At 43.4% G+C, this 26,013-nt stretch overlaps 1 long non-coding RNA gene across 2 annotated transcripts; it reads left to right on the top strand.

Moving 5' to 3' along the window:
- The first annotated feature begins 5,416 nt into the window (after nt 1–5,416).
- On the top strand, nt 5,417–21,990 carry LOC109499259. 2 transcript variants are annotated; one of them, XR_002741944.2, is made up of 3 exons: nt 5,417–6,250; nt 13,920–14,031; nt 21,941–21,990. It is a non-coding gene; the product is annotated as an uncharacterized LOC109499259 (long non-coding RNA). The 2 variants fall into 2 exon arrangements; XR_002741943.2 differs by lacking the exons at nt 5,417–6,250; nt 13,920–14,031 and adding exons at nt 20,615–20,850; nt 21,768–21,834 and having other exon boundaries at nt 21,941–21,976.
- The last annotated feature ends 4,023 nt before the right edge of the window (nt 21,991–26,013 follow it).

Raw genomic sequence — 26,013 nt, forward strand, 5'->3', positions numbered from 1 at the left:
GAGAGTCAGAGAGAAGAGGGAGGGAGAAAGGGAAGGAAGGGGGGCAGGGATGGAGAAGAGATAAGGAAGGGGGTAGGGGAAAGCAGAGAGGCAGGTGAGAAAGGGGGGGATAGAGACTGGGGGAAGGTGAAAAGGGAAGTTGGAGGAAAGAAGGAAAAAGAGAAAGAGGTGAGGGAGAGGGAGAAGGAGGGAAATGGAGAGAGGGAAGGGAGAGAGCTAGAGTTGCAGAGAAATAGGGGAGGGGTGACAGGTGGCCCAGTGGTAGAGGCACTTGTATCTGCCCTGGGATCCAGCAATCTCACTACTGGGTATTTACCCCCAAAACGCAAAACCACTAATTTAAAGGGATACATGCACCCCTGTGTTTACTGCAGCATTATTCACAATAGCCAAGATACGGAAGCAGCCCAAGTTGCCATCAGTTGATGAACAGATAAAGAAGATGTGGTATAGAGAGATACACAATGGAATGTTACTCAGCCATAAAAAACCAGAATGAAATCTTGCCATTTGCAACAACATGGATGGGGCTGGAGAGTACAAGGCTAAGTGAAATCAGTCAGTCAGGGAAAGACAAATACCGTATGATTTCACTCAGATGTGGAATTTAAGAAACAAACAAGCAAAGGGGGAAAAAAGACACAAAGAGAAAGCCAAACGCAAAAACAGACTCTTTTTTTTTTTTTTTTCAACGTTTATTTATTTTTGGGACAGAGAGAGACAGAGCATGAACGGGGGAGGGGCCGAGAGAGAGGGAGACACAGAATCGGAAACAGGCTCCAGGCTCCGAGCCATCAGCCCAGAGCCTGACGCGGGGCTCGAACTCCCGGACCGCGAGATCGTGACCTGGCTGAAGTCGGACGCTTAACCTCGAACTCCCAGACCGCGAGATCGTGACCTGGCTGAAGTCGGACGCTTAACCGACTGCGCCACCCAGGTGCCCCGAAAAACAGACTCTTAATTATGGAGAACAAACGGATGGTTGTCAGAAGGGAGGTGGGTAGGGGGAGGGAAGAAATAGGTGATGGGGATTAAGGAGGACTCGTGAGGAGCACCGGATGATGTATAGAATTGTTGAATCACTAATTGTGCACCCGAAACTAATATAACACTGTATGTTAACTAACCGGAATTAAAATTAAAATTTAAACAAACAAAGCAAAACAAAGCCAAACATTCTAAAGATGGCTGTTTCTCATCACAAGAAAAAAATGTCACTGTGTATGATGATAGATGTTAACTAGACTTGTGACCATTATTCGTGGTATATCATCATAATAGATACACCGATACATGTATCGAATATGTATCAGATATACATTGCAATATATACATATATCGAATGGCTATGTTGTGCATCTGAAACTAATATAGTATTACATGTCAATTATATTTCAATCGTAAAAAGAAGATGCTTTATTAACGGAAACTTACAGTCTTTAAAAAACAAAAAATGCAGGCTAGCAATTCAGTCCCTTCGGAGGCAAAGAGCTGTGGGTTGGAAACCTGATTCTGCCCCTTGCGGACTCTAGAGGTCTGGGTAATTCTTAGCCTCTCTGGGGCTCAGTTTCCTCATCTATAAAGTGGGAACTTAAAACACTCCCTGCGTTTTAGGATTGTTGTGAGAATCCACTGGGTGAGCACGTAAGACACTCATCACAGCGGCCAATGAAATGCCTCTTTTATAGGGCGGGTTCCCTCTGGAGGCGGCCACCTGTCGGCCCGGAAACCTTTATCGTTCTTTCTAAATTCGCTCTCCTTTCCCACCAAGCTGACTCAGTCACCCACTTGGCAGCGGGGGAGACTTGGTTCGCACCCGGGGAAGAAGGGAAGCAGGGCAGGGGCCGCGCCCCCGGCAGAGCGGGCGCCCCAGGCCGGCCGCGCCCGCCCCCCGCCCCACCGCCTGATGTCGCCCCACACGCGTCGGCCAATCAGCGCGCCCGCCGCCCTCTCCTGCTACCTGGCTGGCACCTGCGCCTGCAGGGCGGGGCGGGCGGGGTGCGAGCGCCCTTCCGGCCGCACCTCCTCTACCTGCGCTCGCTCGCCTGGCCGCCGGAGCCTCGACGTGCCCACCTTTTTCTCGCCCGCCCCGTGCCTTCTGACGGCCTCTTTTCCTTAATTCCTGCGGGAGGGGTGGAGGGGAGGGGAGGGGAGGGAGAGACAAGGAGTCGCTGGCAGGTAGGGCAGTTCTTACCAGGTTGGCCTTGAGCTAGCTTTTATTTTATTTATTTATTTATTTTTAAGACCCAAACTGGCTTTTTCCGGTTTGCTGGCAAAAGATTGTCACGGGGAGGTGACTTCGCAGAAGAGGAAATGCAAACCTGGGGGAAATCTGCAGGTGCAATGAGTGTGCAGTGAAAAGAGGGTGTCCTGGGTGAGAGCCCCGAGGCGTGATTGGCAGGCCACCCCCACCCGCTTCTGCCGTGAATTTCCTTAGAGCCAGGAGCTTCCCCTGAGTTCTGAGGCCCTTCTTGAAGGTGGTTCTAGGAGAAGACATAATGTCTGTTACATATCAGTAATTGATTAAAATCTCTTAAGTGCTTACAAAATAGGCGTCGTACTAAAATGCTTTTTATGTTTTCTTATTTAACCTAGGAGATTTGTATCATTGCCCCCAGTTTGCACTGAATCAAACAGGAAAAATGAGGTCCAGGGAGAGTGACAGAGCCAGAAGCGAAGTTATTGGTACAATCACTCTGTTTTCCCCCTCTGACTCCATAATGGATAGGTTGGCATCCAGTTGAGAATCAGAACAGAGATACTAATTTTCTTATCAGACACAAAAACAGGGCAAGAGAAAATACCCATTTTGATGGTGACTGTCCAGCCCATTCTGTCTTCATTAGCAGCTCATCAGAAAATGCCATGATTTACTTATTCATTCCTTGAACAAATATATGTTGAGTCCTTCTATGAGCCAGGCACCGTATTAAGGCAGTGCAGTGATCAGACCTAAATTCCTGCCCTCATGGACCTGATATTCTAGTGGGGCAGGGGTTTGGGGGAACCAGGCAGTAAGCAATAAATGTAAGAAAATCATGATTTTATTATATAGTAAAGTAAGTGCTGGGAGAAAAAGAACATGATACAGAGGGTTGGGATCGTAGGGTAGGACTCATTGAGAGGGCAGCAAGGGTATGAGCTTGCTACTGTCTTACGGAAGAATTTTCTAGGCAGAGGGAGCATCCACTGCAATAGTCCTGATGCTGGAGTGTGCCGGGAGTTAACTAGGAAGCTAGTAGGGCTGGACAGAAGGGAAGGAGCAAATGAAGACGAGAGAATGACAGATATGAGATCTGGGGAGAGACAGGAGGGACAGCTCACATCCTGTAGCATCTTGTCATTACAAGGACTGACTTTCACTCTGGGTTCCATGGGAGGCCATCACAGTGACATGATCTGACTTTCATTTTAACAGGATCCCTTGACCTCTATGCGGAGAATAGCAGGCAAGCAGTCACGGGTAGAAACAGAATACCCAGCACTCGAGCTGAGAGATGTGGGAGCTGTGAAGGTAGAGACAAGAACTTGAATTTTGGATCTCTTTTGATGATAGAGTCATTAGGATTTGGCGATTGCCCGGACACGAACAAGAGGAGTCCAAGGTGATTTGAAGGTTTAACCAAACAAAGAAGAGAGCCACCATCACCTGAGACAGGAAATGCTATGGAAGGAATGTCAGGTTAGGAGTTCACTTTTCTCAGTGATCATGCCAACAAGTGATAAGGCACAACCACATTGGGTGTGGGGGCTTTCCCCGTGCCCCAGTGTGATGTTCCATTACGTGACTTGGGTTTTCACAACACCATATGTCCCCAGGTTCCTTCCTGCCAGCCTCGCCTGGTAAATTTCGACTTCTCTTGAAAATCTTAAGGAAACAGCACCTTTCTATGAATCCTCTGCTGAAACCAAGTGTCTGGTGTCCGGCCTCCCTTCTCTGAACCATCTCAGCCCTATGGTCTATGCCACCCAGTACGACCCTGGATTATATGCTGTCATTTGTAGTTTGCTACTTCCCTGAGGTTTGCTAGCTATGGTTCTTAAAAGGTCAAGGCTCACGCTTTATCTTTTTACCACCGAACGCATGACGATGGCTCCTAAGGGGACTTGATCAGAGTGTATGGATTGAGCTACTTTACACATTGTGGCGAAGGACCATCGCCATATTGGATAAGAGTCACATGGGTTCGTGGAGTCAACATCTCTCTAGTTCAAACGTCTTGTTATCAGATGAGAAACCTGGGTCCCAGAGAAACCTAGGTCCCAAGAATAAGTGGTCCAAGGTCTTTTAAGGAATGAGAGAGCCAGAACTAGGGCCTATTTGCTCTGATTTTTAGACTGGTGCTCTTTCCCTCACACTCAGAAACCTGGCCTATCTCCTAAAATAGACTCTAGTTCGGGACTCCAGTTGCCTAAGAGTGGGTAAAAGAAGGTGTTTTTTTCTTTTTTTTAATGTTTTATCTGTTTTTGAGACAGAGACAGAGCATGAGTAGGGGAGGGGTAGAGAGAGAGGGAGACACAGAATCTGAAACAAGACCAGGCTCTGAGCTGTCAGCACAGAGCCCGACGCGGGGCTCAAACTCACCGTAAGATCATGACCTGAGCCGAAGTCGGACGCTCAACCGACTGAGCCACCCAGGTGCCCCAAAAGAAGGGTTTTGAAATAGACACTCTCACACTCTGTTGGTTGGGACTATAATTGCCACAACCTTTTTGGTAGTATCTAATCAAACTTATAAATAAACAAACCCTTTAACTCAGGAAATCCCATTCTAAATATTTGCCCTAAAACAGACTCAGATGTGTGGGAAATGCCATTTATGCAAGATTAGTAATTACTTCAGGATTGTAGTAGCAAAATCTGGAAAGAACCTAAAAGAACATAAATAGGGAGATAGCACAATAAATCCTTGTCACCCATGCAAGATGTGCAATTGTAAAAGGAATGTGGGAGATTTTACATGCTGATATGAAGTCAGGTCCAGGCAAAATATGGAATGGTGTTTGTATAGGATGGTCTCATTTGTATAAGATATAGGCATGTCTACATAAATATGTTGTGGAAACAGAATATTTTTCTGGAAGGATACGTAACAAATTGATAACAAGGAGATGAACTGACAAGGCAATCAATCTCCTGTTTCTAACAAGGAGAACTAGGGAAGGAGGCTTATCTTTTACACATTTGATTTTTTTCAACTTTTCTACTGCCTTTTTTAAATTAATATAATCAGTTAAAATTCACATTTTTAAATTCATATAATTTAAATGCTAAATATTGCAAAAAAATTTTGTCAGCCCCTCCTTTTTTTTTTTTTTTTTTTTTTTTTTTTTTGGCAAATGGCCTGGGTGAAGAAGTCTGCTGTCTCCCACGGAAGTAAATCTGTCAGTGACCATTTCCCTGAGGAAGCTCACCGATTTTGACTGTCACCTGCATGTTCGTTCTTGCTGGCGACTATTGGCAAACGGGGAAATGACTCCACCAACTAGGTGCCCTTGAGACGCCAGACCTCAGAAGGAGATCAAGAAAACAAGCTTCTACCTGTACTCTCCTGCCTGTTTCCTCCAAGACTGGGCCCCAGGCTTGGGCAAGGGTGATTCACCCACTTCTGTAGGAGGAAAGAGGACGTCGTATGGCAGCTACAAGCCCTGACCTAAGGAATCAGAATCTTTGGGGTAGGGTTCTGGCAGCTACATTTTTTTATCCCCTCCCTCGCACACCCAGGTAGCTCTGTGCCCACATGGCTTTGCTAACTGCTCTCCTCTCCGTGATTGAACCCCCTGAAACTTGGCTTTACTAGTAGAAGGACAGTTTCCTAATGGGGCTTTTGTTCTGATGACCCACGAAGTAGCACCTGTGAACTTGTGGTAGGCATGACACGGATCCCCACCAAAACGCCCGTGTTCTAGTGCCTGGAATCTGTGCATGTGCTATCTTCCCTGGCAGAAGGAGTTTTGCAGGTAAGTGCTCACCCTGAATATCCAGGTGGGCCTAATCTAATCATGGGAGCCCTTAAAAGAGAACTTTCAGAGGGAGAGGTGACTGCAGAAGAATGGCCAAAGGGATACAATGTGACTTTGAAGGTGGATGAGGGGGCGATGGCCAAAGAACGTGAGCAGCCTCTAGGAGATGAAAAAGACCAAGAAACTGATTCTCCCCAAGAACTTCTGGAAAGGAACACAGCCCAGCCGACACCTTAATTTTAGCCAGTGAGACCTGAGTAGGACTTCTAACCTCCAGAACTGCAAGGTAATGCATTTGTGTGGTTTTAAGCCACACAAATTATTTGTAATAATTTGTTACAGCAGCTATAGGAAAGCTAAGTATTCTGGGAAAAAGTATTTAATGTGAATCTAGTCAAGTATCTGTATATCATCAGGAGTGCAGAAAATATAGGGGCTTAAGGAACAACTTAAATGACACCAGGAGGAAACACTAGACAAACTAGGAATATAGCAGTTTCTGGGGGTGCCTGGGTGGTTCAGTTGGTTAAGCGTCCGACTTCAGCCCAGGTCATGATCTCACAGTTCATGAGTTCGAGCCCTGCATCGGGATCTGTGCTGACAGCTCAGAGCCTGGAGCTTGCTTCGGATTCTGTCTCTCTCTCTCTCTCTCTCTCTCTCTGCCCCTCCCCTGCTCATGTGCTGTCTCTCTCTCTAAAAAATAAACATTAAAAAAAATTTTTAAGCTGTAGAGTCTGAGACTAACTGCAAGAGGTTGGCCTCAGATCCAAACTGAATTGTAGAACAGCTATTTGGTACCCAGAAAGTAGAATTGGCTGGTGTGGAGGGGAAAAAAACACACACATTTATTGTCAGAAATATTATCAGTGAAAACAGATCATAAAATACTCTGTGATTGATCTTGCAAACACTTTCCAGTCTCAAAAGAGAACCAACAGAAGTTCGCCCTCATGTGTAAAGGATCCAAATATACATCTACTTTACGGCCACAGGGTGATCTTGAATCCACCAGTTTACTGTCATCATTTGGTCAGAAGGGATTGGATTTGGTGCAAGTCCCAAGTGTAATATATACTATATTGATGACTTTATGATAATATTGGAAACCTAAGAGCAAGTTAGGTCTGACTTGAACACTGCAGTGACTCACATGAACGTGCAAGGTAGATTAATAAATCCAACAAAGATCCAAGGACCTACTCAACCAGCGCTATTCGAAAACTAATCTGGGCAGGAACCATCCAGCACATTCCACAAGTGACTGAAAACAAACCGCTGTTATTTATTACCCACCCCTAGGACCAAACAAAGAGCCCTGCATTTGGTTGGTTTATCTGGATTTTGGAGAACACAGATTTCACATCTGGAAATATTGCTAGTTTCACAAGACTTCCCTAGAGAAGGCCATGTTTGAGCCGGGAGCTGACCAAAAGTAGGCCACGTCTCAATTATATAAAAGGATAACTCTCTCAGTGCTTTTAAGCCCTGTGATCCCTGCTCAGATATAATTTTAGAAGTATCTGCTATTGTACATGCAGACTGAAGCCTATGGCAAAAACCTGTGTGTGTCTCCCAGGGACAAGCATTGAATTTTGGACCAGAAAATTCCACATGCCACTGCCCAGTTCTCAGCATTTGGGAGACAATTACTAGCTTGTTCTGGGGCATTTGAGACTGCCTGTATGACTGAAAGACGTGAAATAACCACGATCCCTGAGATACCCATAATGCCTTGGGTGACATCAGAGAAGCACTCTAATAAGGAGGGCAGGGTCCAGAGGAGTTCCAGAAGAAAATGGAAACAGTTCCTGCAGGAGCATGCTACCAGGGGAACTGAGGAGGCACCTGCCTCTACACCTAGGGAAGTAGCCGCTTTTCTCCTACGACTGACTGGGATCACCTCAGAAATTGCTGAAACCTATCGCGTGAACAGCACTCAACTGACCAACCAAGCCACTTGGTTCATGGGGCAGTTCCAAGGCGAATGGAGAGTATCCTGTTTGCAAGGCTGCAAGTTTAAGACCAGCGGATGGAAAGACTCTGAAGGAGGGAAGAATAAATAAGCTCAATTGGCTGAACTGCATGCCCTTTTCGTAGTGGTGATAGCAGAATTGAACAATGACAAAGGTCCCTGTGTTTGAGTTTTCACCAACTCATGGGCAGGAGCCAATGGCCTGGCCACGTGGTCAGGTAAACGAGCAGCAGAAAACTGGCCTGTTCAAGGGTGTCTATACAGTGTGCAGCCCTATGGAAATCACTCTGGGAATCTAAGAAGTGTATTAAAGTGAGACATGTTGATGCCCATCAGAAGAACTCTTTTCCAGGTTCAGAAGGTGATTGGAACCACCAAGGGGCCTTCCTGGTGTTCTCCCAGGAAGCGACTGCCTGAGTCCATGAAATGAGAGGGCAGGGCAGGGCTGCAGCAACGTGGAGATGAGCTGAGGCTAAACTCATTCCTCGTGCACCCTCTCGAGTCCCAAAATGCCAAGAACTGCTCTGTCTGCCAACAAGAGAGGCTGCAAGTGGTAATGGGGAAAATTCCCCGGGGGAAAAGTCTCACCCACAGCTGGTGGGTGGATGCATCGGAAAAATGCTGGTGGCCCCAGGAGGCAATACGTGGGCCCTGAGCGGAACACTCTTACTCCAGACTGGGCCGTGTGTGCCCAAGTGCGTGCAAATGCTGACACCACTATTAAAGGATTGGAACAGAATATACTGGATCAATTGAGGTGGCTGAGTTACATGTCTTCAGACTGAAGGATGCACTTTACAGCCCATAGTGTCCAACAGTGGGCAAGAGATATCACATCAAATGGGCATATGAGCTGCACATCGTTTCTCCGAGGAGAGGTTTAATAACGAATTCAAATGGACAGTTGAACGTTTACTGTCTAAATGGGGAGTGGAGAGGGGCACCTGGCCGGTTCAATTGGTAGAGCACACGACTCTCAGGATTGTGAATTCAAGCCCCACATTGGGTGTGAAGATGCCTTAAAAAGAAAATCTTAAAGAAACTTGTTAATAAAATGGGGAGGGGAGAGATAAATGTGTGAGTGGCTGGCTTACACAACCTCATGACTGTGTGTTCACACTCAACACGAGTGGGGCTAAGGGTCCCCACTGGATGGATCCCTCTAATTTTCTGGGATATCTGGGAACAGGGGTGAGGGGGAATGCTGGCCCAATCGTACAGTTCTCTCCCACGACTTTCTTTTTTCCTACATGATGCAGTGCTTCCAGAGCCAGGGGTCCCATGGCAGTTACTGGAAGCAGAGATGATTCCTCAGTAGGAAACCATAACAACCCTTTTAAACCTTTATGTTAGAACTCCTCAAGGCCCAATGGGTAGATTGTGTCTGCACCCCATCTGGGAAAGTTGGAGTTGACAGTAAATGCTATTGTGCTGCCTGTGGTTGAGATGGCCCACTAGTTCTGTCCATGTGTCACCCTACCCTACATGAATGGGAGTGGACTGAAGGGTAGGCAGTTGCTAGGCTACTATTACTGCCAGATATCTGGACCAATGTCCCTTCCAAAGGTGAAAAAGTTTGTGTAAAAAAACAAACAACAACAACAAAAAAAACAAGGTTGCCTGGGTGGCTTAGTTGGTTAAGCATTCAACTTTTAATCTGGGCTCAGGCCATGATCTTATGGTTGTGGGACCGAGCCCCATGTCGGGCTCTGCACTGACATCATGGAGTCTGCTTGGGATTCTCTGTCTCCCTCCCTTTCTGCCCCTCCCCCCCCCAAATAAATAAATAAACTTAAAAAAAATGGAGAGAAGGAGAAATAATAGCTGAGTGTAAAGAAATGATAAGTGAGCTATGCAACAAGTGAAATCCAATATTATGTTAATACCTCTAAAGAGACTCAGAGCAAAGGAATAGCATTATCTCTTAGCACAGTTATACTGGAGACCCAGAAGTGTGAAGCTAGTGTTTGCCAAGACCACTCCTACTTCTGGAATCTGACAAGGTCAAATGGCAGTCTGCAAATCTGAGTGAGATCACCCTGGAAGACATTCTGGCCATATGATGTGATATGATAATGAACTGGACCATCCCTTAATGACTAAATGTGTTACGGAACCAGGCTGGAACGCTGGCGAAAAAACCAAGCGGCACTCAGACATCTTGGTGGATTGGAGATTTATTTTACACCGGCAAACTCAGAGGAGGCTGTTTTTCCAAAGGTCTGAGCCCGGAATGCAAGTGAGGAGGATAATTTATAGCCGACAGCCTCCATATCTGTGGGGGTTTTCGCGTGCACGGCAAACAAAGGAAGAAGAAACCGGAGGAGGGGTCTCGAAGCTAGAGACCAGGGTTTGTTTTAGTCCAATCAGCCATCTTTGGTGCCCTTTATCCACTTCTCCAAGAAAAGGAGCTCTAGTAACACAACTGTATCTTTGGGCTTCTATTTTTCAGATTTTTCACGGTACCAAGTTGTACCATGACCCTACTGCCATATGGCGTAATACTGATGTTGTCGGTAAGGCTACTACTTCGTGTAGTCTTGTGATAACACTGATATTGGTTATCAAATGTATTGGGGGATTGAGTCAAAAGCTCTTCAGGACAGAACACCTATCGAAATTGACTGGCCTGAGGAGGAACTGGATCTAGCTAACCATCAGCTGATTTCTATGCTAAGTAGTTCTGCCCAAGCTCCTGAGAAGCACAAAAGGCAGTAGATCATAGGGGAAAAGAACAATGCAATTAGCAATCAAATCTTAAAATAACAAAATGGCAGCCCCATGTGCCACAGTGTGCTATGCAGAAATACATATCACCCTTGTTTTTGTGCGTGGAAAACTTTTAAGCAGAGTGGAGAAAATGCATGTAATTGTCAAGAATAAGAAAGTGTATGTAATGGCTTTATGAGACAAATTAGTTATTTCTTTAAACCTATCTCTAGCTTACATTGGCTTCTCCAAATCTGTTAGGTGTATTCATATTGGTACTATTGCTGTATCTGTTTTTAAAATACTAAATCAGATGTGAATGCTCTGACAGGTATGATCATTTTGCTGTGAGGGATCTGTCGCCAAAGACGAGGGGGTAAACTGGTGAAATAATAATAATAAAAATAAATTTGGTCATCGTCCCCAGTTCCTGGCACAGAGCTCCTAAAACCTTTGGAATTCCCTGAGTGACAGGGATGATTGGGGCAACTTTTGTTATTCATAAGGAGCCCTTGTGAACCTTACCTGAGTTTACGCTAATGAGGTAACTCTTGATAGCCTCAGGGTAAGGGCTAGCTGTCAGAGGAAACAGCCCCAGGATTTGAGGGTTACAACCTTCAGCCCAATGCCCCAAACTCTAGGGAGGGGAGAGAAGATGGAGGCCGAGTTCAATCACTAATGGCCAAAGATCTAATCAATCACGCCTACATAATGAAACCTACGTAAAACGCTTTAAACAATGGGCTCAGAGAGCTTACACATTGGCAGTCACGTGTGCCGGCAGGGTGATGCAGTCCAACTCCACGGAACAGAAGCTCCTGTGCTCAGGTGCCTTCGGCCTTGGCCTTATATGCTGCTTCATGTGGCTGTTCATTTTCATCCCTTACAACACAATGTGATAGTAAGCAGAGCATTTCCCTGAGTTCTGTGAATCATAGAAGCAAATTATGGAACCAGAGGGAGGGAGAGGGGTAGGAACCCTTGACTTTGTAGCCAAACTTTGACCAAAGTGTAGGAAGCTTGGGGACCTGATACTCGCTACTGGCGTCTGAAGTGAGGGTAGGCAGTCTTGTGGGAACACGTCCTGGTGAGTCTGAGATGGACTCCTGGCAGTTAGTGTCAGAACTGAAAGAGCGGACCTAGACCGGTCCGACTCCATTTTGTTTTGTGTCCTCCATCTTGAGTGACTAAGTCCCCGACATGGCCCCCTTTCCGGGGAAACCGCAGAAAGAAATTCCCTTTCAAACTTCCTGTTCAAACCACACCCGGCAACCTGAGCAACGGGACTCTGACCCTTCCCCAGCCAATCGGCTAAGGTCACGACCATTACCCTACCAACTGCCTCTAGATCCCTATAAAACCTTTGTGCTTTTGAAACCTGCTCTCTCTCCAGCATGTCAACGCTCCGTCTGTGCAGGTAGGGGATTGAGCTCCAGCTAGCTCGAATAAAGGCTCTTTGCTTTTGCATCGGATTCGGCTCCCTGGTGGTCTTTGGGGATCACGAATTCTGGGCATAACAGAACCAAACTGAATTGTCTGACACCCCATTGGGGCTGCAGGAGTGGCTGGTTAGACAGAAAAATCATTAGATGTAGAGGGGCGCCTGGGTGGCTCAGTCGGCTGAGCATCCGACTTCAGCTCAGGTCATGATCTCGCACTCCAAGAGTTTGAGCCCCATGTCAGGCTCTGTGCTGACCTCCTGGAGACTGGAGGCCACTTCAGATTCTATGTCTCCCCCTCTCTCTGCCCCTCCCCCTCCTCTGCTCATGCTCGTGCTCTCTCTCTGTCTCAAAAATAAAAACATTAAATTTTTTTCTTAAGTCATTAGACGTAGAGAGTGCCCAGCCACCAGACCTGGAGGCTATGATCAGAAATTTGAATTCCCTTTTAAGTACTCTTATATTGTATTTTTTTTGGAATACCAACTCCATAGCTAGCTTCTTACATTTATGAATTCCCTTCAATATTCGCAATGATCCTTTGAGATCAGTATTATTATGCACATTTTATAATTAAGTTAAAAGTGAGGCTCGGAAAGCAGAGGTAACTTACACATGGTCACACATATGGGGATGCAAGAAACACAATTTGAATTCAGGACCGGCTGACAATGTCTGTCTGGCAAGGAGAGACTGAAGCAGAGTCCCACCCCCCCTCGCTGCACATGGACTGTTTGAGTGGTTTGAGTGTATGGAATGAGAGACAACTGCTCCGATATGGCCGGAAAGCCCACGAGAAGTAAGAGCAATTATTTCATGATACTACCCCAGGCAGTGTTGTAAGAGGCCAGACAAAAAGGAGATAATGTTATTAAAATAGTGTGCCTGATTAAATAGTTGTATTTTTCATTCCTTTTAGAGAATATTGCCCTGTGGCTCCATATCACACTGAATGGATGGATGGATGGATAGATGATGGATGGGTTGATGGATGAATGATGGATGGATGGATGGATGGATGTCTCTGCTTTGGAAGAAGAGCTAATTAGAAGGTATTTCTGATTAACTTCATACACAAGAAGAACAAATTTCCAGTTATGAAATAAATAAGTCATGGGGATGTAATGTACGGCAGAGTGATTAGCATTGATAGTATTATACTGCATATTTAAAAATTGCTAAGAGAATAGATAGTAAAAGTTCTCCTTAAAAAAAAAAAAAAACTTTGTCACTGTGTGGTGAAAGAAGTTAACTAGACTTATTGTGCTGATCATTTCACCATATATACAAATAGTGAATCATTGTGTTCTACCCTTGAAACTGATACAACGTTGTGTGTCATGTATACTTCAGTTGAAAAAGAGAATATATGATATATCAATATAAGAACATTCATGAATAGAATGCATCACATCAATGGATTCAAGAAGAAAAAATATGTTACTATTTCCATAAGTGCTGAATAACTTCTGACAAATTTCAACACTCATTCCTTTTTTTTTTTTTTCCAACGTTTATTTATTTTTGGGACAGAGAGAGACAGAGCATGAACGGGGGAGGGGCAGAGAGAGAGGGAGACACAGAATCGGAAACAGGCTCCAGGCTCTGAGCCATCAGCCCAGAGCCTGACGCGGGGCTCGAACTCACGGACCGCGAGATCGTGACCTGGCTGAAGTCGGACGCTTAGCCGACTGCGCCACCCAGGCGCCCCTCAACACTCATTCCTTTAAAAAAAAAATTTTTTTTCTTAGCCTTGACTCTCAAAGTTGACTTCCTAGGGACACAGTAGGGTTAAATACCAAGTTTGTTTGTTGGTTTGTTTGTTTGTTTTTCAGGAAAGTCTTCTCTATATTGGAAAAGTTCTCCTTTACTTATCTAGAACCAAATCTGGCTGCCAAGGATCACAGAATCACACCACAGGCCAGAGGGAAGACCCCTGGATATGACGTAAGTGATGTGCCTCTGCAGGAAAAGGAAATTCAAGAAGAATAGGGCAAAGGGGTCAGAAGGAAGTGTCCTGGCTATGCCCATTCAAGATAAAAGCCCCCAAATGTAGAAGGGAGTGAAGGACAATAGAAATATCTACATGAGGTTGGAATCAATATAAGGGAGGAACTTCATTCTTGTCTCCTCTCATCACTAAGGTAAATGGCAAGACCCTGAGAGAATGCCTTCATTTAGCATGGCACCCACATTAAGGTGGCCATGGCTGAGGGATTTTGAAAGGGCAGTGAAAGACCCCCAGAGCGCTGTGCTCCCCATCCTGAGAAGGGAGGCCTCAAACATGCAGCAAAAGAGGCCTGGGAGGCTGACAAAGGCCAAGAGCAGGAACAGTGCCAAGACTAAAGAACCATCCGTCAGGAGCCACACACACCAGAAAAGACCAGAACCCAGTGGCCCCACCCCTGCCCCATATATTCCCTCCTGCCACCAGAACTTTATTGAGAATAAGGTGGTGGAGGAGAAATGCCTTGAGAGAGGGAAAAATAACGCTGATGAACAGTTCTACCTTTGAACTTAATACTGACCCCAAAGACATTGAGTTACCCCCAGAGAGAATAATTAAAATCCAAAAAAAAAGGGAAGGAATCTTGAATCACCCAACCCCCTCTTCCACCATCATTAGCAGGAATGAGGATTTCAAAGCACAGAACCAGTGATCCACAGAAAATGTGTGTTTTGTAGATCTGAATTGTAATGCGCTCAGTTCTGCTTGTGGGCTCTGAGAGCTTGCCTTACTCAAAGTCTGAGGACCTCTGACATATCAATCACTCGGTCTTTCCGGGAATACTCACTTTACCTGGATGCCAGACATCATACTCCTGGTTTGCCTCACCTTACGGGTCATCACTTCTCAGTTGCCTTTGGCAGTTTCGTGTCTTCCCAACCTCTATATGTTGGGGTGCCCCAAGGATGGGTTCTCAGAACCATGCTTTTGTCATTTACATTTCTGCCTCCCAAAGTGTCCCAAGACCAATCTGTCCTCTGGGTTCAGACCCTTTTGTCCAAGTGCTTGACACACTGCGTGGACATCCAGCAGGCATTTCAAAGGAAGCAGGTCCAGAACTCTCCCAGCCTGCTCCTTCCCCAGGTGCCCCCACCTCTATAAATGCACAATTATGCCTGCATCCAGGCTGTAAACCTAGTACCCATCCTTGACTCCCTTGTTTCCTTTATGCCTTACGTCTGGTGCGTGAGCAAGTCCTGCTGATCTATCATCAAACCCCCCCTCATCTCTCACCTTGTATCCTAATCCATCTTCCTGCTTCCATTCCCCTAGAGTGAATTCTCCACCTAGAATGGTTTAAAACATAAGACAGACCTGTCACTTCCCTGCCCAAACCCTCCAAAGTCTTCCTGTCACATATGGAATAAGGTCTGACCGCTTGTAAATCTCTGTATAATCCGACCCTTGCTTCTCTCTCTGGTCTCATTTCTAATCTGCAGCATCGCCAACTCATTTCTCTGCTTTGCTTACCCTTTCCAATCACACTGGCCTGTTCCCAGTTTCATACACCCCAAACTTATTCCTGACTTGAGGTCTTTGCCCGTTGCCTTTTCCTCTGCGCAGAAGGCCTGCCCTAGGCATTCACATGGCTTATTTAAATCCCTTCTTCCTAGAGACAGTCTTGGTCTGTCTCTCTAAAATAGCACCCCTCCATCATTTTCCATGGTGCTACTCCCCACAAGTACAGGGGGTTGGGTTGAGAATATGGCTGATATAGAAGACAGCAGAGTTGGGACATGGAGAGGAACATAATAGTGATATATCTTTCAATAATCATATATGCATAACAGATGATGTAACAGTGAGAGTCCCTGGTTCTAGGCATGCCTGCACTTGGATTCTTTGCAGGATCATGAGCCAACAGAATCTCTTTGTCTGAAATTCCTGTTTGGGTTGTGTTTTCTGCCACTTGTAACCAAAAATCTTGATCCTAAGAACCAAACCCATGAACACCCACATGCTGTCTACCTTGACATGACATTAGTATTCTACTGTCTTTATCAACATGACTTTACTCTGCAAGGCAAACCTATTTTTTCTACTGTCCCTTAAAAAATCTCTTAGTAAAATCAACATTGTACAGCAATACAAGTTTTTTTGTGAATGCAAAAACTAAGTTGTGCTGTCCCCAATGTTTATAGTGGCACTATCAACAATAGCCAAAGTATGGAAAGAGCCCAAATGTCCATCAATGGATGAATGGATAAAGAAGATGTGGTATATATATACGATGGAGTGTTACTTGGCAATCAAAAAGAATGAAATCTTGCTGTTTGCAACTATGTGGATGGCACTGGAGGTTATTATGCTAAGTGAAATTAGTCAGTCAGAGAAAGACAAAAGTCATATGACTTCACTCATATGAGGACTTTAAGAGACAAAACAGATGAACATAAGGGAAGGGAAACAAAAATAATATAAAAACAAGGAGGGAGACAAAACAGAAGAGACTCATAAATATGGAGAACAAACTGAGGGTTACTGGAGGGGCTGTGGGAGGGGGGAAGGGCTAAATGGGTGAGGGGCATTAATGAATCCACTCCTGAAATCATTGTTGCACTATATGCTAACTTGGATGTAAACTAAAAAAATAAAATAAAATTTTTAAAAAGGAGAAAAAAAAAGAAGGTGCCATTTGCAACTATGTGGATGGAACTAGAGGGTGTTATGCTAAGTGAAATTAGTCAGAGAAAGACAAATATCATATGACTTCACCCATATAAGGACTTTAAGATACAAAACAGATGATCACAAGGGAAGGGAAACAAAAATAATATAAAAACAGGGAGGGGGACAAAACATAAGAGACTCTTAAATAAGGAGAACAGTTACTGGAAGGGTTGTGGGAGGGGGGATGGGCTGCGTGGGTAAGGGGCACTAAGGAATCTACTCCTGAAATCATTGTTGCACTATATGCAAACTAATTTGGATTTAAATTTAAAAATAAATTAAATTAAAAGTGAAAATAAGTCGTGCTGCAAAGTTGTTAAATGGCAAAAACAAATTGCACCATTACTGTCTTTGACAACATGACTATTATTCCAGGAAACTCTTGCCCAGGAAGATAAAAAGTTGCAAATGACATTATTGTTCCTGTTAGGAACTTTCTGAAATCAAACAGATGTAAATGAACATCAGACTGCTCAACATTTCAATAGAGAATATCAAATGACTGTTTATACCTTAAGACGCTTCTAAACCTTCCCCCTGGTAGCCCCTGCCTCGTTGTGTCCACGGATCCTAATCAAGCCCCTGCATTGAAAGACCTGTCTTAAACCAGCCCCTCACACCTCAAAATATCCAAATATCCTGATTTTCCCCCACCCAATTCTGATATTGTTATACCGTCAAGGTGGCAATAAACTCATATTGGCTGATGATTGTTCCAGCAATATTTTCATAAAGAAGCATTGAAGAATAAATACAAGTAACTGATCCTAGACCTCAGCTCTGTGAGTATTAATTTGGTGTGTGTGTGTGTGTGTGTGTGTGCACAGGCGTGCACGGGCGCTGTTAGGGACTTTCTGAAGGATGACATCCAAGAGGAATCTTTCTTTGGCCACAGGGATTTCACATCCATTTTACCTGCTTCTCCTGACCTGTGAACCCTATGGATCTCTTGGGCCATGACTAAAGTTTGAAAACACTTTTGTCTTCTTTTTCTTCTATAACAGGTTCTGTAATTGCAAAGGCCACATGGGATCGTGGACAGACTCGGAACCATGGCTGAGTCCTGGCCCTGCCACGTTTAAGGGATGTCAGTTAACTTTTGAGCCTCATTTAAAATGCAGGTAACACTGTGTATTAGTCAAAGTTCTCCAGAGAGAAGCAAAATCAATAGGGGGTGTGCGTGTGGGTGTGTGTATATGGGTGTGTATATGAAGACAGAAAGAGGAAGAAAGACACGGAGACAGAGTGAGCAAGATTTATTTTAAGAAATTGACTCACATGATTGTGGAGGCTTGGCAGGTCCAGAATCTTCAGGGTAGACCAGCAGGCTGGAGACCTAGGGAGGAGTAGCAGTTTGAGTCCAAAGACAGTCTGCTGACAGAATTCCCTCTTACATGAGGGAGGTCAGTTTTTTTTTTTCTTTCAAGGCCTTCAACCAATTGGATGAGGCCCACTCACATTATGGAGAATAGTCTGTTTTACTCAAAGTCTACTGATTTAAATGTTAGTCATATCTTTAAAAACTACAATAATGTTTGACCAACTATCTAGGTACAGTGGCCTAGCCACGTTGACACATAAATTTAGCCATTATGCCATCCCAGAGTCTCTGTTCTTAACAACAATAATAACAAAAAATCCAACTCAATCTAATGCCATTTCTCCAAACCCCAAATATTACCATTTTCTACTTTTCTAAAGTTATCAATCATCAATTACTATTTTTCTTTGAATTGACTGAATTTTAAATTTAAATTTATTCTGGGGGCGCCTGGGTGGCGCAGTCGGTTAAGCGTCCGACTTCAGCCAGGTCACGATCTCACGGTCTGTGAGTTCGAGCCCCACGTCAGGCTCTGGGCTGATGGCTCAGAGCCTGGAGCCTGTTTCCGATTCTGTGTCTCCCTCTCTCTCTGCCCCTCCCCCGTTCATGCTCTGTCTCTCTCTGTCCCAAAAATAAATAAACGTTGAAAAAAAAAATTAAATTTAAATTTATTCTAGAAGAAAGATCTATTGCACTACATTGAAATAAAAGCTAGGGGCACCTGGGTGGCTCAGTCAGTTAAGTCTCCACCTCTTGATTTCAGCTCAGGTCATGATCTTGCAGTTAATGAGTTCAAGCCCTGCATCGCGTTCTGCACTAACAACACAGATCCTGCTTGGTAATCTCTGTCTCTCTTCTCTCTCTGCCTCTCTCACTCTCAAAATAAATAAATAAACAAAAATGAAAGAAATAAAAGCTAGTATAATTTTATATATACAGAAGTAATTATAAAAATGAATACAATTTGAAGAAATTTAAGGTACTAAAGTCTAGCTAGAAATCACTATCTCGGGGTTCCTGGGTGACTTGGTCAGTTGTGTGTCCAACTCTTGATTTTGGGCTCAGCTCGTGAGCTCACAGTTCATGGGTTCAAGCCCCACATCAGACTCCACACTGATAGTGTGGAGCCTGCTTGTGACTCTCTCTCCTCTCTCTCTGCCCCTTCTGCACTCACACTCTCCCTCTTTTTCTCTCTCTCAAAATAAATAAATAAATATTTTTTAAAAAAGGAAAAGAAACCACCATCTCATCGAGGTTCTGGCCTGAGTACTACTTAGTTTTTGTTAAGAGGAAAAAGAAAAGAAAGGGAAAAAAAACAACAAAAAGATAGGCATAGAACAAATGCAAAAATAAAGGAGACATAATAGCAAACTGAAATCATTCTCATTGGCGTATTCAGAAGGATTAAGAAAAACATTTGTTAAGAATAGTTTTTTCGGCCCACAAGATTTGATATTACATCATTTCTAGGAATGATGTTCCATGTACAACAAAAAGCATCTCTTATGGATATGTATCTTACTCCTTGGGAAACATAGACTTCTAAGGGAGAAGGAATCAGTGCTCAAACCTAAGACACAGTAAGAGACGAGAAGTGCATGTTTGAGGGGGGACAAAGTGTGTCACGCTCTGTTAAGGTAAGCTTTTTTCTCTAGTTTCCCTAAAAACCTCGCAGTCAAATCGACGTTGGAAGCTAATGCAATTCATTCGTTATAGATGTAAGAAAGTGCTGAGCTGCGCTTCAAAAGTGGCTGCCCAGCAAAAACAAAATCCACAGAGACGGCGGATGTGTGGGTGATAAATGCCATCTCATTCAAAGGATTATTGGACATCTATCAGACCCAGGCGCTGCACCAAGCCTTGGGAAGGTAGAGAGAAGAACATGGTCCCTACCTCTGTGGAGCTCGTGCTTGTGGGAGGGGTGTGGCATACTGGGTGGTCCCCCAAAGAACACAAGCATTTTCCAAGGGTGATACATAGAATTCCCCATTCTGCTACTCCTTTTTTTCCCCCCTCTTGGAACATACTAGTTTCCTTCTCCCTTGGGTCAATAGCATGTTTCCAGTTCCGCTAGTACATTACAAATTTATAATTTTAAATGTACTGGTATAGAAATCATGTATTTACTTTGTTAAATAAGAGATTGAGAGACGACATGGTATATGACACAGACTAGAATTCCTAAATTTTAAGTTGGCCATCCAGTACCTGGGTAACCTTCCTCTGCTTCAAATTTTCTTAGGACAAAGGCTTAATACTATGTCTGTCTTACGGACAAAAGATTTGTTATTGAACTTTACTTTTATGTAAAAGTATATAAAAAGTATATGCCCCTGCCCTCCCTGTACTCCCATAACTGTGGCTATGGGATTACTCTCTGGCCAATGGAATGTAAACAGAAATCTGGTTTTATTTATTTATTTTGTTAAATGTTTTATTTATTTTTAAGACAGAGAGAGACAGAGCATGAGTGGGGATGGGGCAGAGAGAGAGGGAGACACAGAATCTGAAGCGGGCTCCAGGCTCTGAGCTGTCAGCACAGAGCCCGACAAGAGGCTCGAACCCACGAGTTGTGAGATCGTGACCTGAGCCGAAGTCGGACTCTCAACCGACTGGGCCACCCGGGCACCCGTAGAAATCTGGTTTTAAAAAGAGGTACTCTGCTCCCCTTTTTTGGTCCCTTCCTCCATCCTGCTGCTCGAGCATCCTGCAACACTAGCTGGCATCTTGGAGTTTGGGGATGAAGGCCGTATCCTAGACATGCACGGTGAGGAACTGGTTGTTTGTCTTGTTTTGTTTTGCTTTGCTTTGGTTTTGGCGTTTTGGGGTGGGTTTTTTTTCTTCTCTTCTATTAAGTTTTTAATTTTAATCCCAGTATAGTCAACCTACAGTGTTGCATTTGTTTCCGGTGTACAATAGAGTGATTTAACAATTCTATACTCAGAATTAGTGCTCATCACAAGTACGCTCCTTACTCCCCACCACCTATTCCCCCCATCCCCCAGCCCCCTCACTTCTGATAGCCATCAATTTATTGTCTATAGCTAAGAATATGCTTCTTGGTTTGTCTCTCTCTCTCTCTCTCTCTCTTTTTTCCTCTTTGTCCATTTGTTTTCTTTCTTAAATTTCATCTATGAGTGAAATCATATGGTATTTTCCTTTCTCTGACACTTATTTCACTTCGTAATATACTCCTAACTCCACCCATGTTGCTGCAGGTGGCAAGATTTCACTCTTTTTATGGCTGAATAATATTCCATTGTGTATATACACCACCTCTCCTTTATCTATTCATCTGCCAGTGGACACTTGGGCTGCTTCCATAATTTGGCTACTGCGAATAATGCTGCAATAAACATGGGGTGCGTGCATCCCTTTGAATTAGTGTTTTTGTATTTTGGGGGTAAATACCCAGTAGTCCAATTACTTGATCGTATGGTAGATCTATTTCTACTTTTTGAGGGACATCCACTCAACTCTTCAACAAACATTTGCCTCTTATACACCACTGTCTTCCATAGTGCCTGCACCAGTTTGCAGTCCCACAAACGGTGCACGAGGGATCCTTTTTCTCCACATCCTCACCAACATTTGTTGTTTCTTGTGGTTTTGACTTTAGCCATTCTGACGGGTATGAGGTGATATCTCATTGTAGTTTTGATCCCATTCTGTTACTTTTTACAGAAAGAAAACAATTTTAAAATAACATTGTATCCTTAAAGCAACTCTAATGAATGACTTTCACTAGCAGGTAATTTTCTTTCAACAAATCCTGATTATTTGAATTTGAAAAAATAAGGCTGGCAGTTCCATCTGGGTTATGGATTTAATGTTTTCTTCTATTTTATTTTTTAAAGATTTTTAAGTAAGCGACATGCAGAAGAATGAACCTGGACCACTATCTTACACCATACACAAAAATAAACTCAAAATGGATGAAAGACTTCAATGTAAGACAGGAAGCCATCAAAATCCTTGAGGAGAAAGCAGGCAAAAACCTCTTTGATCTTGGCTGCAGCAACTTCTTACTCAACACGTCTCCGGAGGCAGGGGAAACAAAAGCAAAACTGAGCTACTGGGACCTCATCAAAATAAAAAGCTTCTGCACAGCGAAGGAAACAATCAGCAAAACTAAAAGGCAACTTACAGAATGGGAGAAGATATTTGCAAACAACATATCAGATAAAGGGTTAGTATCCAAAATCTATAAAGAACTCGACACCCAAAAAACAAATAATCCAGTGAAGAAATGGGCAAAAGACATGAATAGACACTTCTCCAAAGGAGACATCCAGATGGGCAACCGACACATGAAAAAATGCTCAACATCGCTCATCATCAGGGAAATACAAATCAAAACCACAATGAGATACCACCTTACACCTGTCAGAATGGCTAACATTAACAACTCAGGCAAAAAGAGATGTTGGCGAGGATGTGGAGAAAGAGGATCTCTTTTGCATTGTTGGTGGGAATGCAAGCTGGTGCAGCCACTCTGGAAAACAGTATGGAGGTTCCTCAAAAAACTAAAAATAGAACTACCCTACAACCCAGCAATTGCACTACTAGGCATTTATCCAAGGGATACAGGTGTGTGTTTTCAAGGGACACATACACTCCAATGTTTATAGCAGTGCTATCAACAAAAGCGAAAGTATGGAAAGTGCCCAAATATCCACTGATGGATGAATGGATAAAGAAGATGTGGTATATATATACAATGGAGTATTACTCGGTAATCAAAAAGAATGAAATCTTGCCATTTGCAACTACATGGATGGAACTGGAGGGTATTATGCTAAGCGAAATTAGTCTGTCAGAGAAAGACAAATATCAGATGACTTACTCATACGAGGACTTTAAGAGACAAAACAGATGAACATAAGGGAAGGGAAACAAAAATAATATAAAAACAAGGAAGGGGACAAAACAGGAGAGACTCATAAATATGGAGAACAAACAGAGGGTTACTGGAGTGGGTGGGGGAGGGGGGATGGGCTCAATGGGTAAGGGGCACTAAGGGATATAATCCTGAAATCATTGTTGCACTATATGCTAAGTAATTTGGATGTAAATTTTAAAAAATTAAAAATAAAATTAAAAAAGATTTTTAAGTAATCTCTACACCCAGTGTGGGTCTCATACCTACAAACCTGAGATCAAGAGTCACACACTCCACTGACTCAGCCAGCTAGACACCCCTTTTCTTTCTATTTTAGCCCAGTATCACTAGCATACATTGGTAACTGCTTTAGAGCAGTGTTTCTTAAGCTAGACTGCTAGATTTATCCATCATCACTTTTAAGTCTGGAACCAATCAATAGGTTATTGTTCATTAAGAATCATAGCACCTTGATATTTAAAGCTAAATCCAGTGACCCACTGGTGGCCCATTGTTCCATACATAATTCTTGGATTATAAGAGCTTCCCTATTTCAGAAATCTGGAAAGAAATATTAAGTGATCAAACTTGTGTTGACTATGTTGGAGTCTGAAGACAGCCGAAAGGACATCAAGCTTCCCTACCTGCCAGGTCCTCGGGGGAGGGTTGAAACTACTTGTCACTGAACCCAGCAGTGAATCATCTATTTCAATCACTTTTCCTATGGCCTATTGACTAACTGCTATTAAAGGAATTCATTTTCGCATGAACTTGGAGTGTCTCTCAATGTCCTTTCAACACTGGAATTGAACTGAATGAAGAATGTGTCGTTGTGCTTTCCAGAACCAACCCTCTGCTGAAGCCAGTTGAGCAAAAGGAAGCACAGGGTATTATTATTATTATTACAAACATTATTGTTGATCCTCTTAGATAAATAACACAGTCAAATCTCTGCTCCCATTTCCAAATCCCCCATATTAATGCATTCATTTGTTTGTTCATTCATTCACTCAGCAAACATTTGCCGCTTATACACTGTGACAAGCATAAGTTGCCTTTGCCCTTGAAGAATGATGGACGTGAACAAGCAAAGTGTGCATTTTGGCCCAGTATAAGCAGCTAAGTCATGGTGATCAGCACAGGCTTCCTGGAAGAAACAATGTTTTGGCTTGGTCATAAGGACTGAATATGTGCCAGTCAGGTACTGATGTCAGAGAATGGGTTCCAGGCAGAGAAAACTATACACATAGACGAAATCTGGGAAACAGCATGAAAGAGGAAAAACGGGGGGGGGGGGGGGGCATGAAGAGCAAATGCTCCATGTGACTTGAGTGAAGGCACTTGGGGGAAATAGCGGGGGGGGGGGGGGGGGGGGGACCATTCTTAGAGTTTTAGCTCTCTCCCAAAAGCAGTGGAGGGCCATTTAAGGAATTTAAATTAAATTAGCTCCTCAAGCATTGTATAGGTTAAATAGTAGTGCTGCCATCAGGAAGAGCCATCTCACACAAATTTAAACGAAAAACAGATGAATAATTCTTTTTATGTGCTGTTGAATTCGATTTGCTAGTATCTTATTGAGAATTTTTGCATCTATATTCATCAGGGATATTGGTCTGTAGTTCTCTTTTTTTGCTGGGTCTCTGTCTGGTTTAGGAATCCAAGTAATGCTGCCTTCATAGAATGAGTCTGGAAGTTTTCCTTCCCTGTCTAATTTTTGGAACAGCTTGAGAAGGATAGGTATTATCTCTGCTTTAAATGTCTGGTAGAATTCCCCTGGGAAGCCATCTGGCGCTGGACTCTTATTTGTTGGGAGATTTTTGATAAAAGAACTATTCACCATGATCAAGTGGGCTTCATCCCTGGGCTGCAGGGCTGGTTCAACATTTGCAAATCAATCAATGTGATACATCACATTAACAAAAGAAAAGAAAAGAACCATAGGATCCTGTCAATGGATGCAGAAAAAGCATTTCACAAAATTCAGCATCCTTGCTTAACAAAAACCCTCAAGAAAGGCAGGATAGAATGAACATACTTAAACATCATAAAAGCCATTTATGAAAAGCCCCCAGCTAATATCATCCTCAATGGGGAAAAACTGAGAGCTTTCCCCCTGAGATCAGGAACATGACAGGGAGGTCCACTCACCGCTGTTGTTTAACATAGCTTTGGAAGTTCTAGCATCAGCAATCAGACAACAAAATGAAATCAAAGGCATCAAGATTGGCAAAGTTGAAGTCAAGCTTTCACTTTTTGCAGATGACACGATATTATACATGGAAAAACCGATAGACTCCACCAAAAGTCTACTACAACTGATACATGAATTCAGCAAAGTCGCAGTATACAAACTCAATGTACAGAAATCAGTTGCATTCTTATACACTAATAATGAAGCAACAGAAAGACAAAGAAACTGGTCCCCTTCATAATTGCACCAAGAATCATAAAATACCTAGGAATAAACCTAACCAAAGATGTAAAAGATCTGTATTCTGAAAACTATAGAAAGCTTATGAAGGAAATTGAAGAAGATATAAAGAAATGGAAAAACATTCCGTGCTCATGGATTGGAAGAATAAATATTGTTAAAATGTCAATACTACCCAAAGCTATCTACACATTCAATGCAATCCCAATCAAAATTGCACCAGCATTTTCTCAAAGCTAGAACAAGCAATCCTAACATCTGTATGGAACCACAAAAGACCCCAAATAGCCAAAGTAATATTGAAGAAGAAGACCAAAGCCTGAGGCATCACAATCCCAGACGTTAGCTGATTACTACAAAGCTGTAACCATCAAGACAGCATGGTATTGGCACAAAAACAGACACATAGACCAATGCAATAGAATAGAGACTCCAGAATTGGACCCACAAAAGTATGGCCAAGTAATCTTTGACAATGCAGGAAAGAATATCCAATGGAAAAAAGACAGTCTCTTTAACAAATGGTGCTGGGAGAACTGGACAGAAACATGCAGAAGGATGAAACTAGACCACTTTCTTACACCATTCACAAAAATAAACTCAAAATGGATAAAGGA

The sequence above is a fragment of the Felis catus genome, chromosome B1 (assembly GCF_018350175.1).
Source record: "Felis catus isolate Fca126 chromosome B1, F.catus_Fca126_mat1.0, whole genome shotgun sequence".
Taxonomy (NCBI): Eukaryota; Metazoa; Chordata; class Mammalia; order Carnivora; family Felidae; genus Felis; species Felis catus.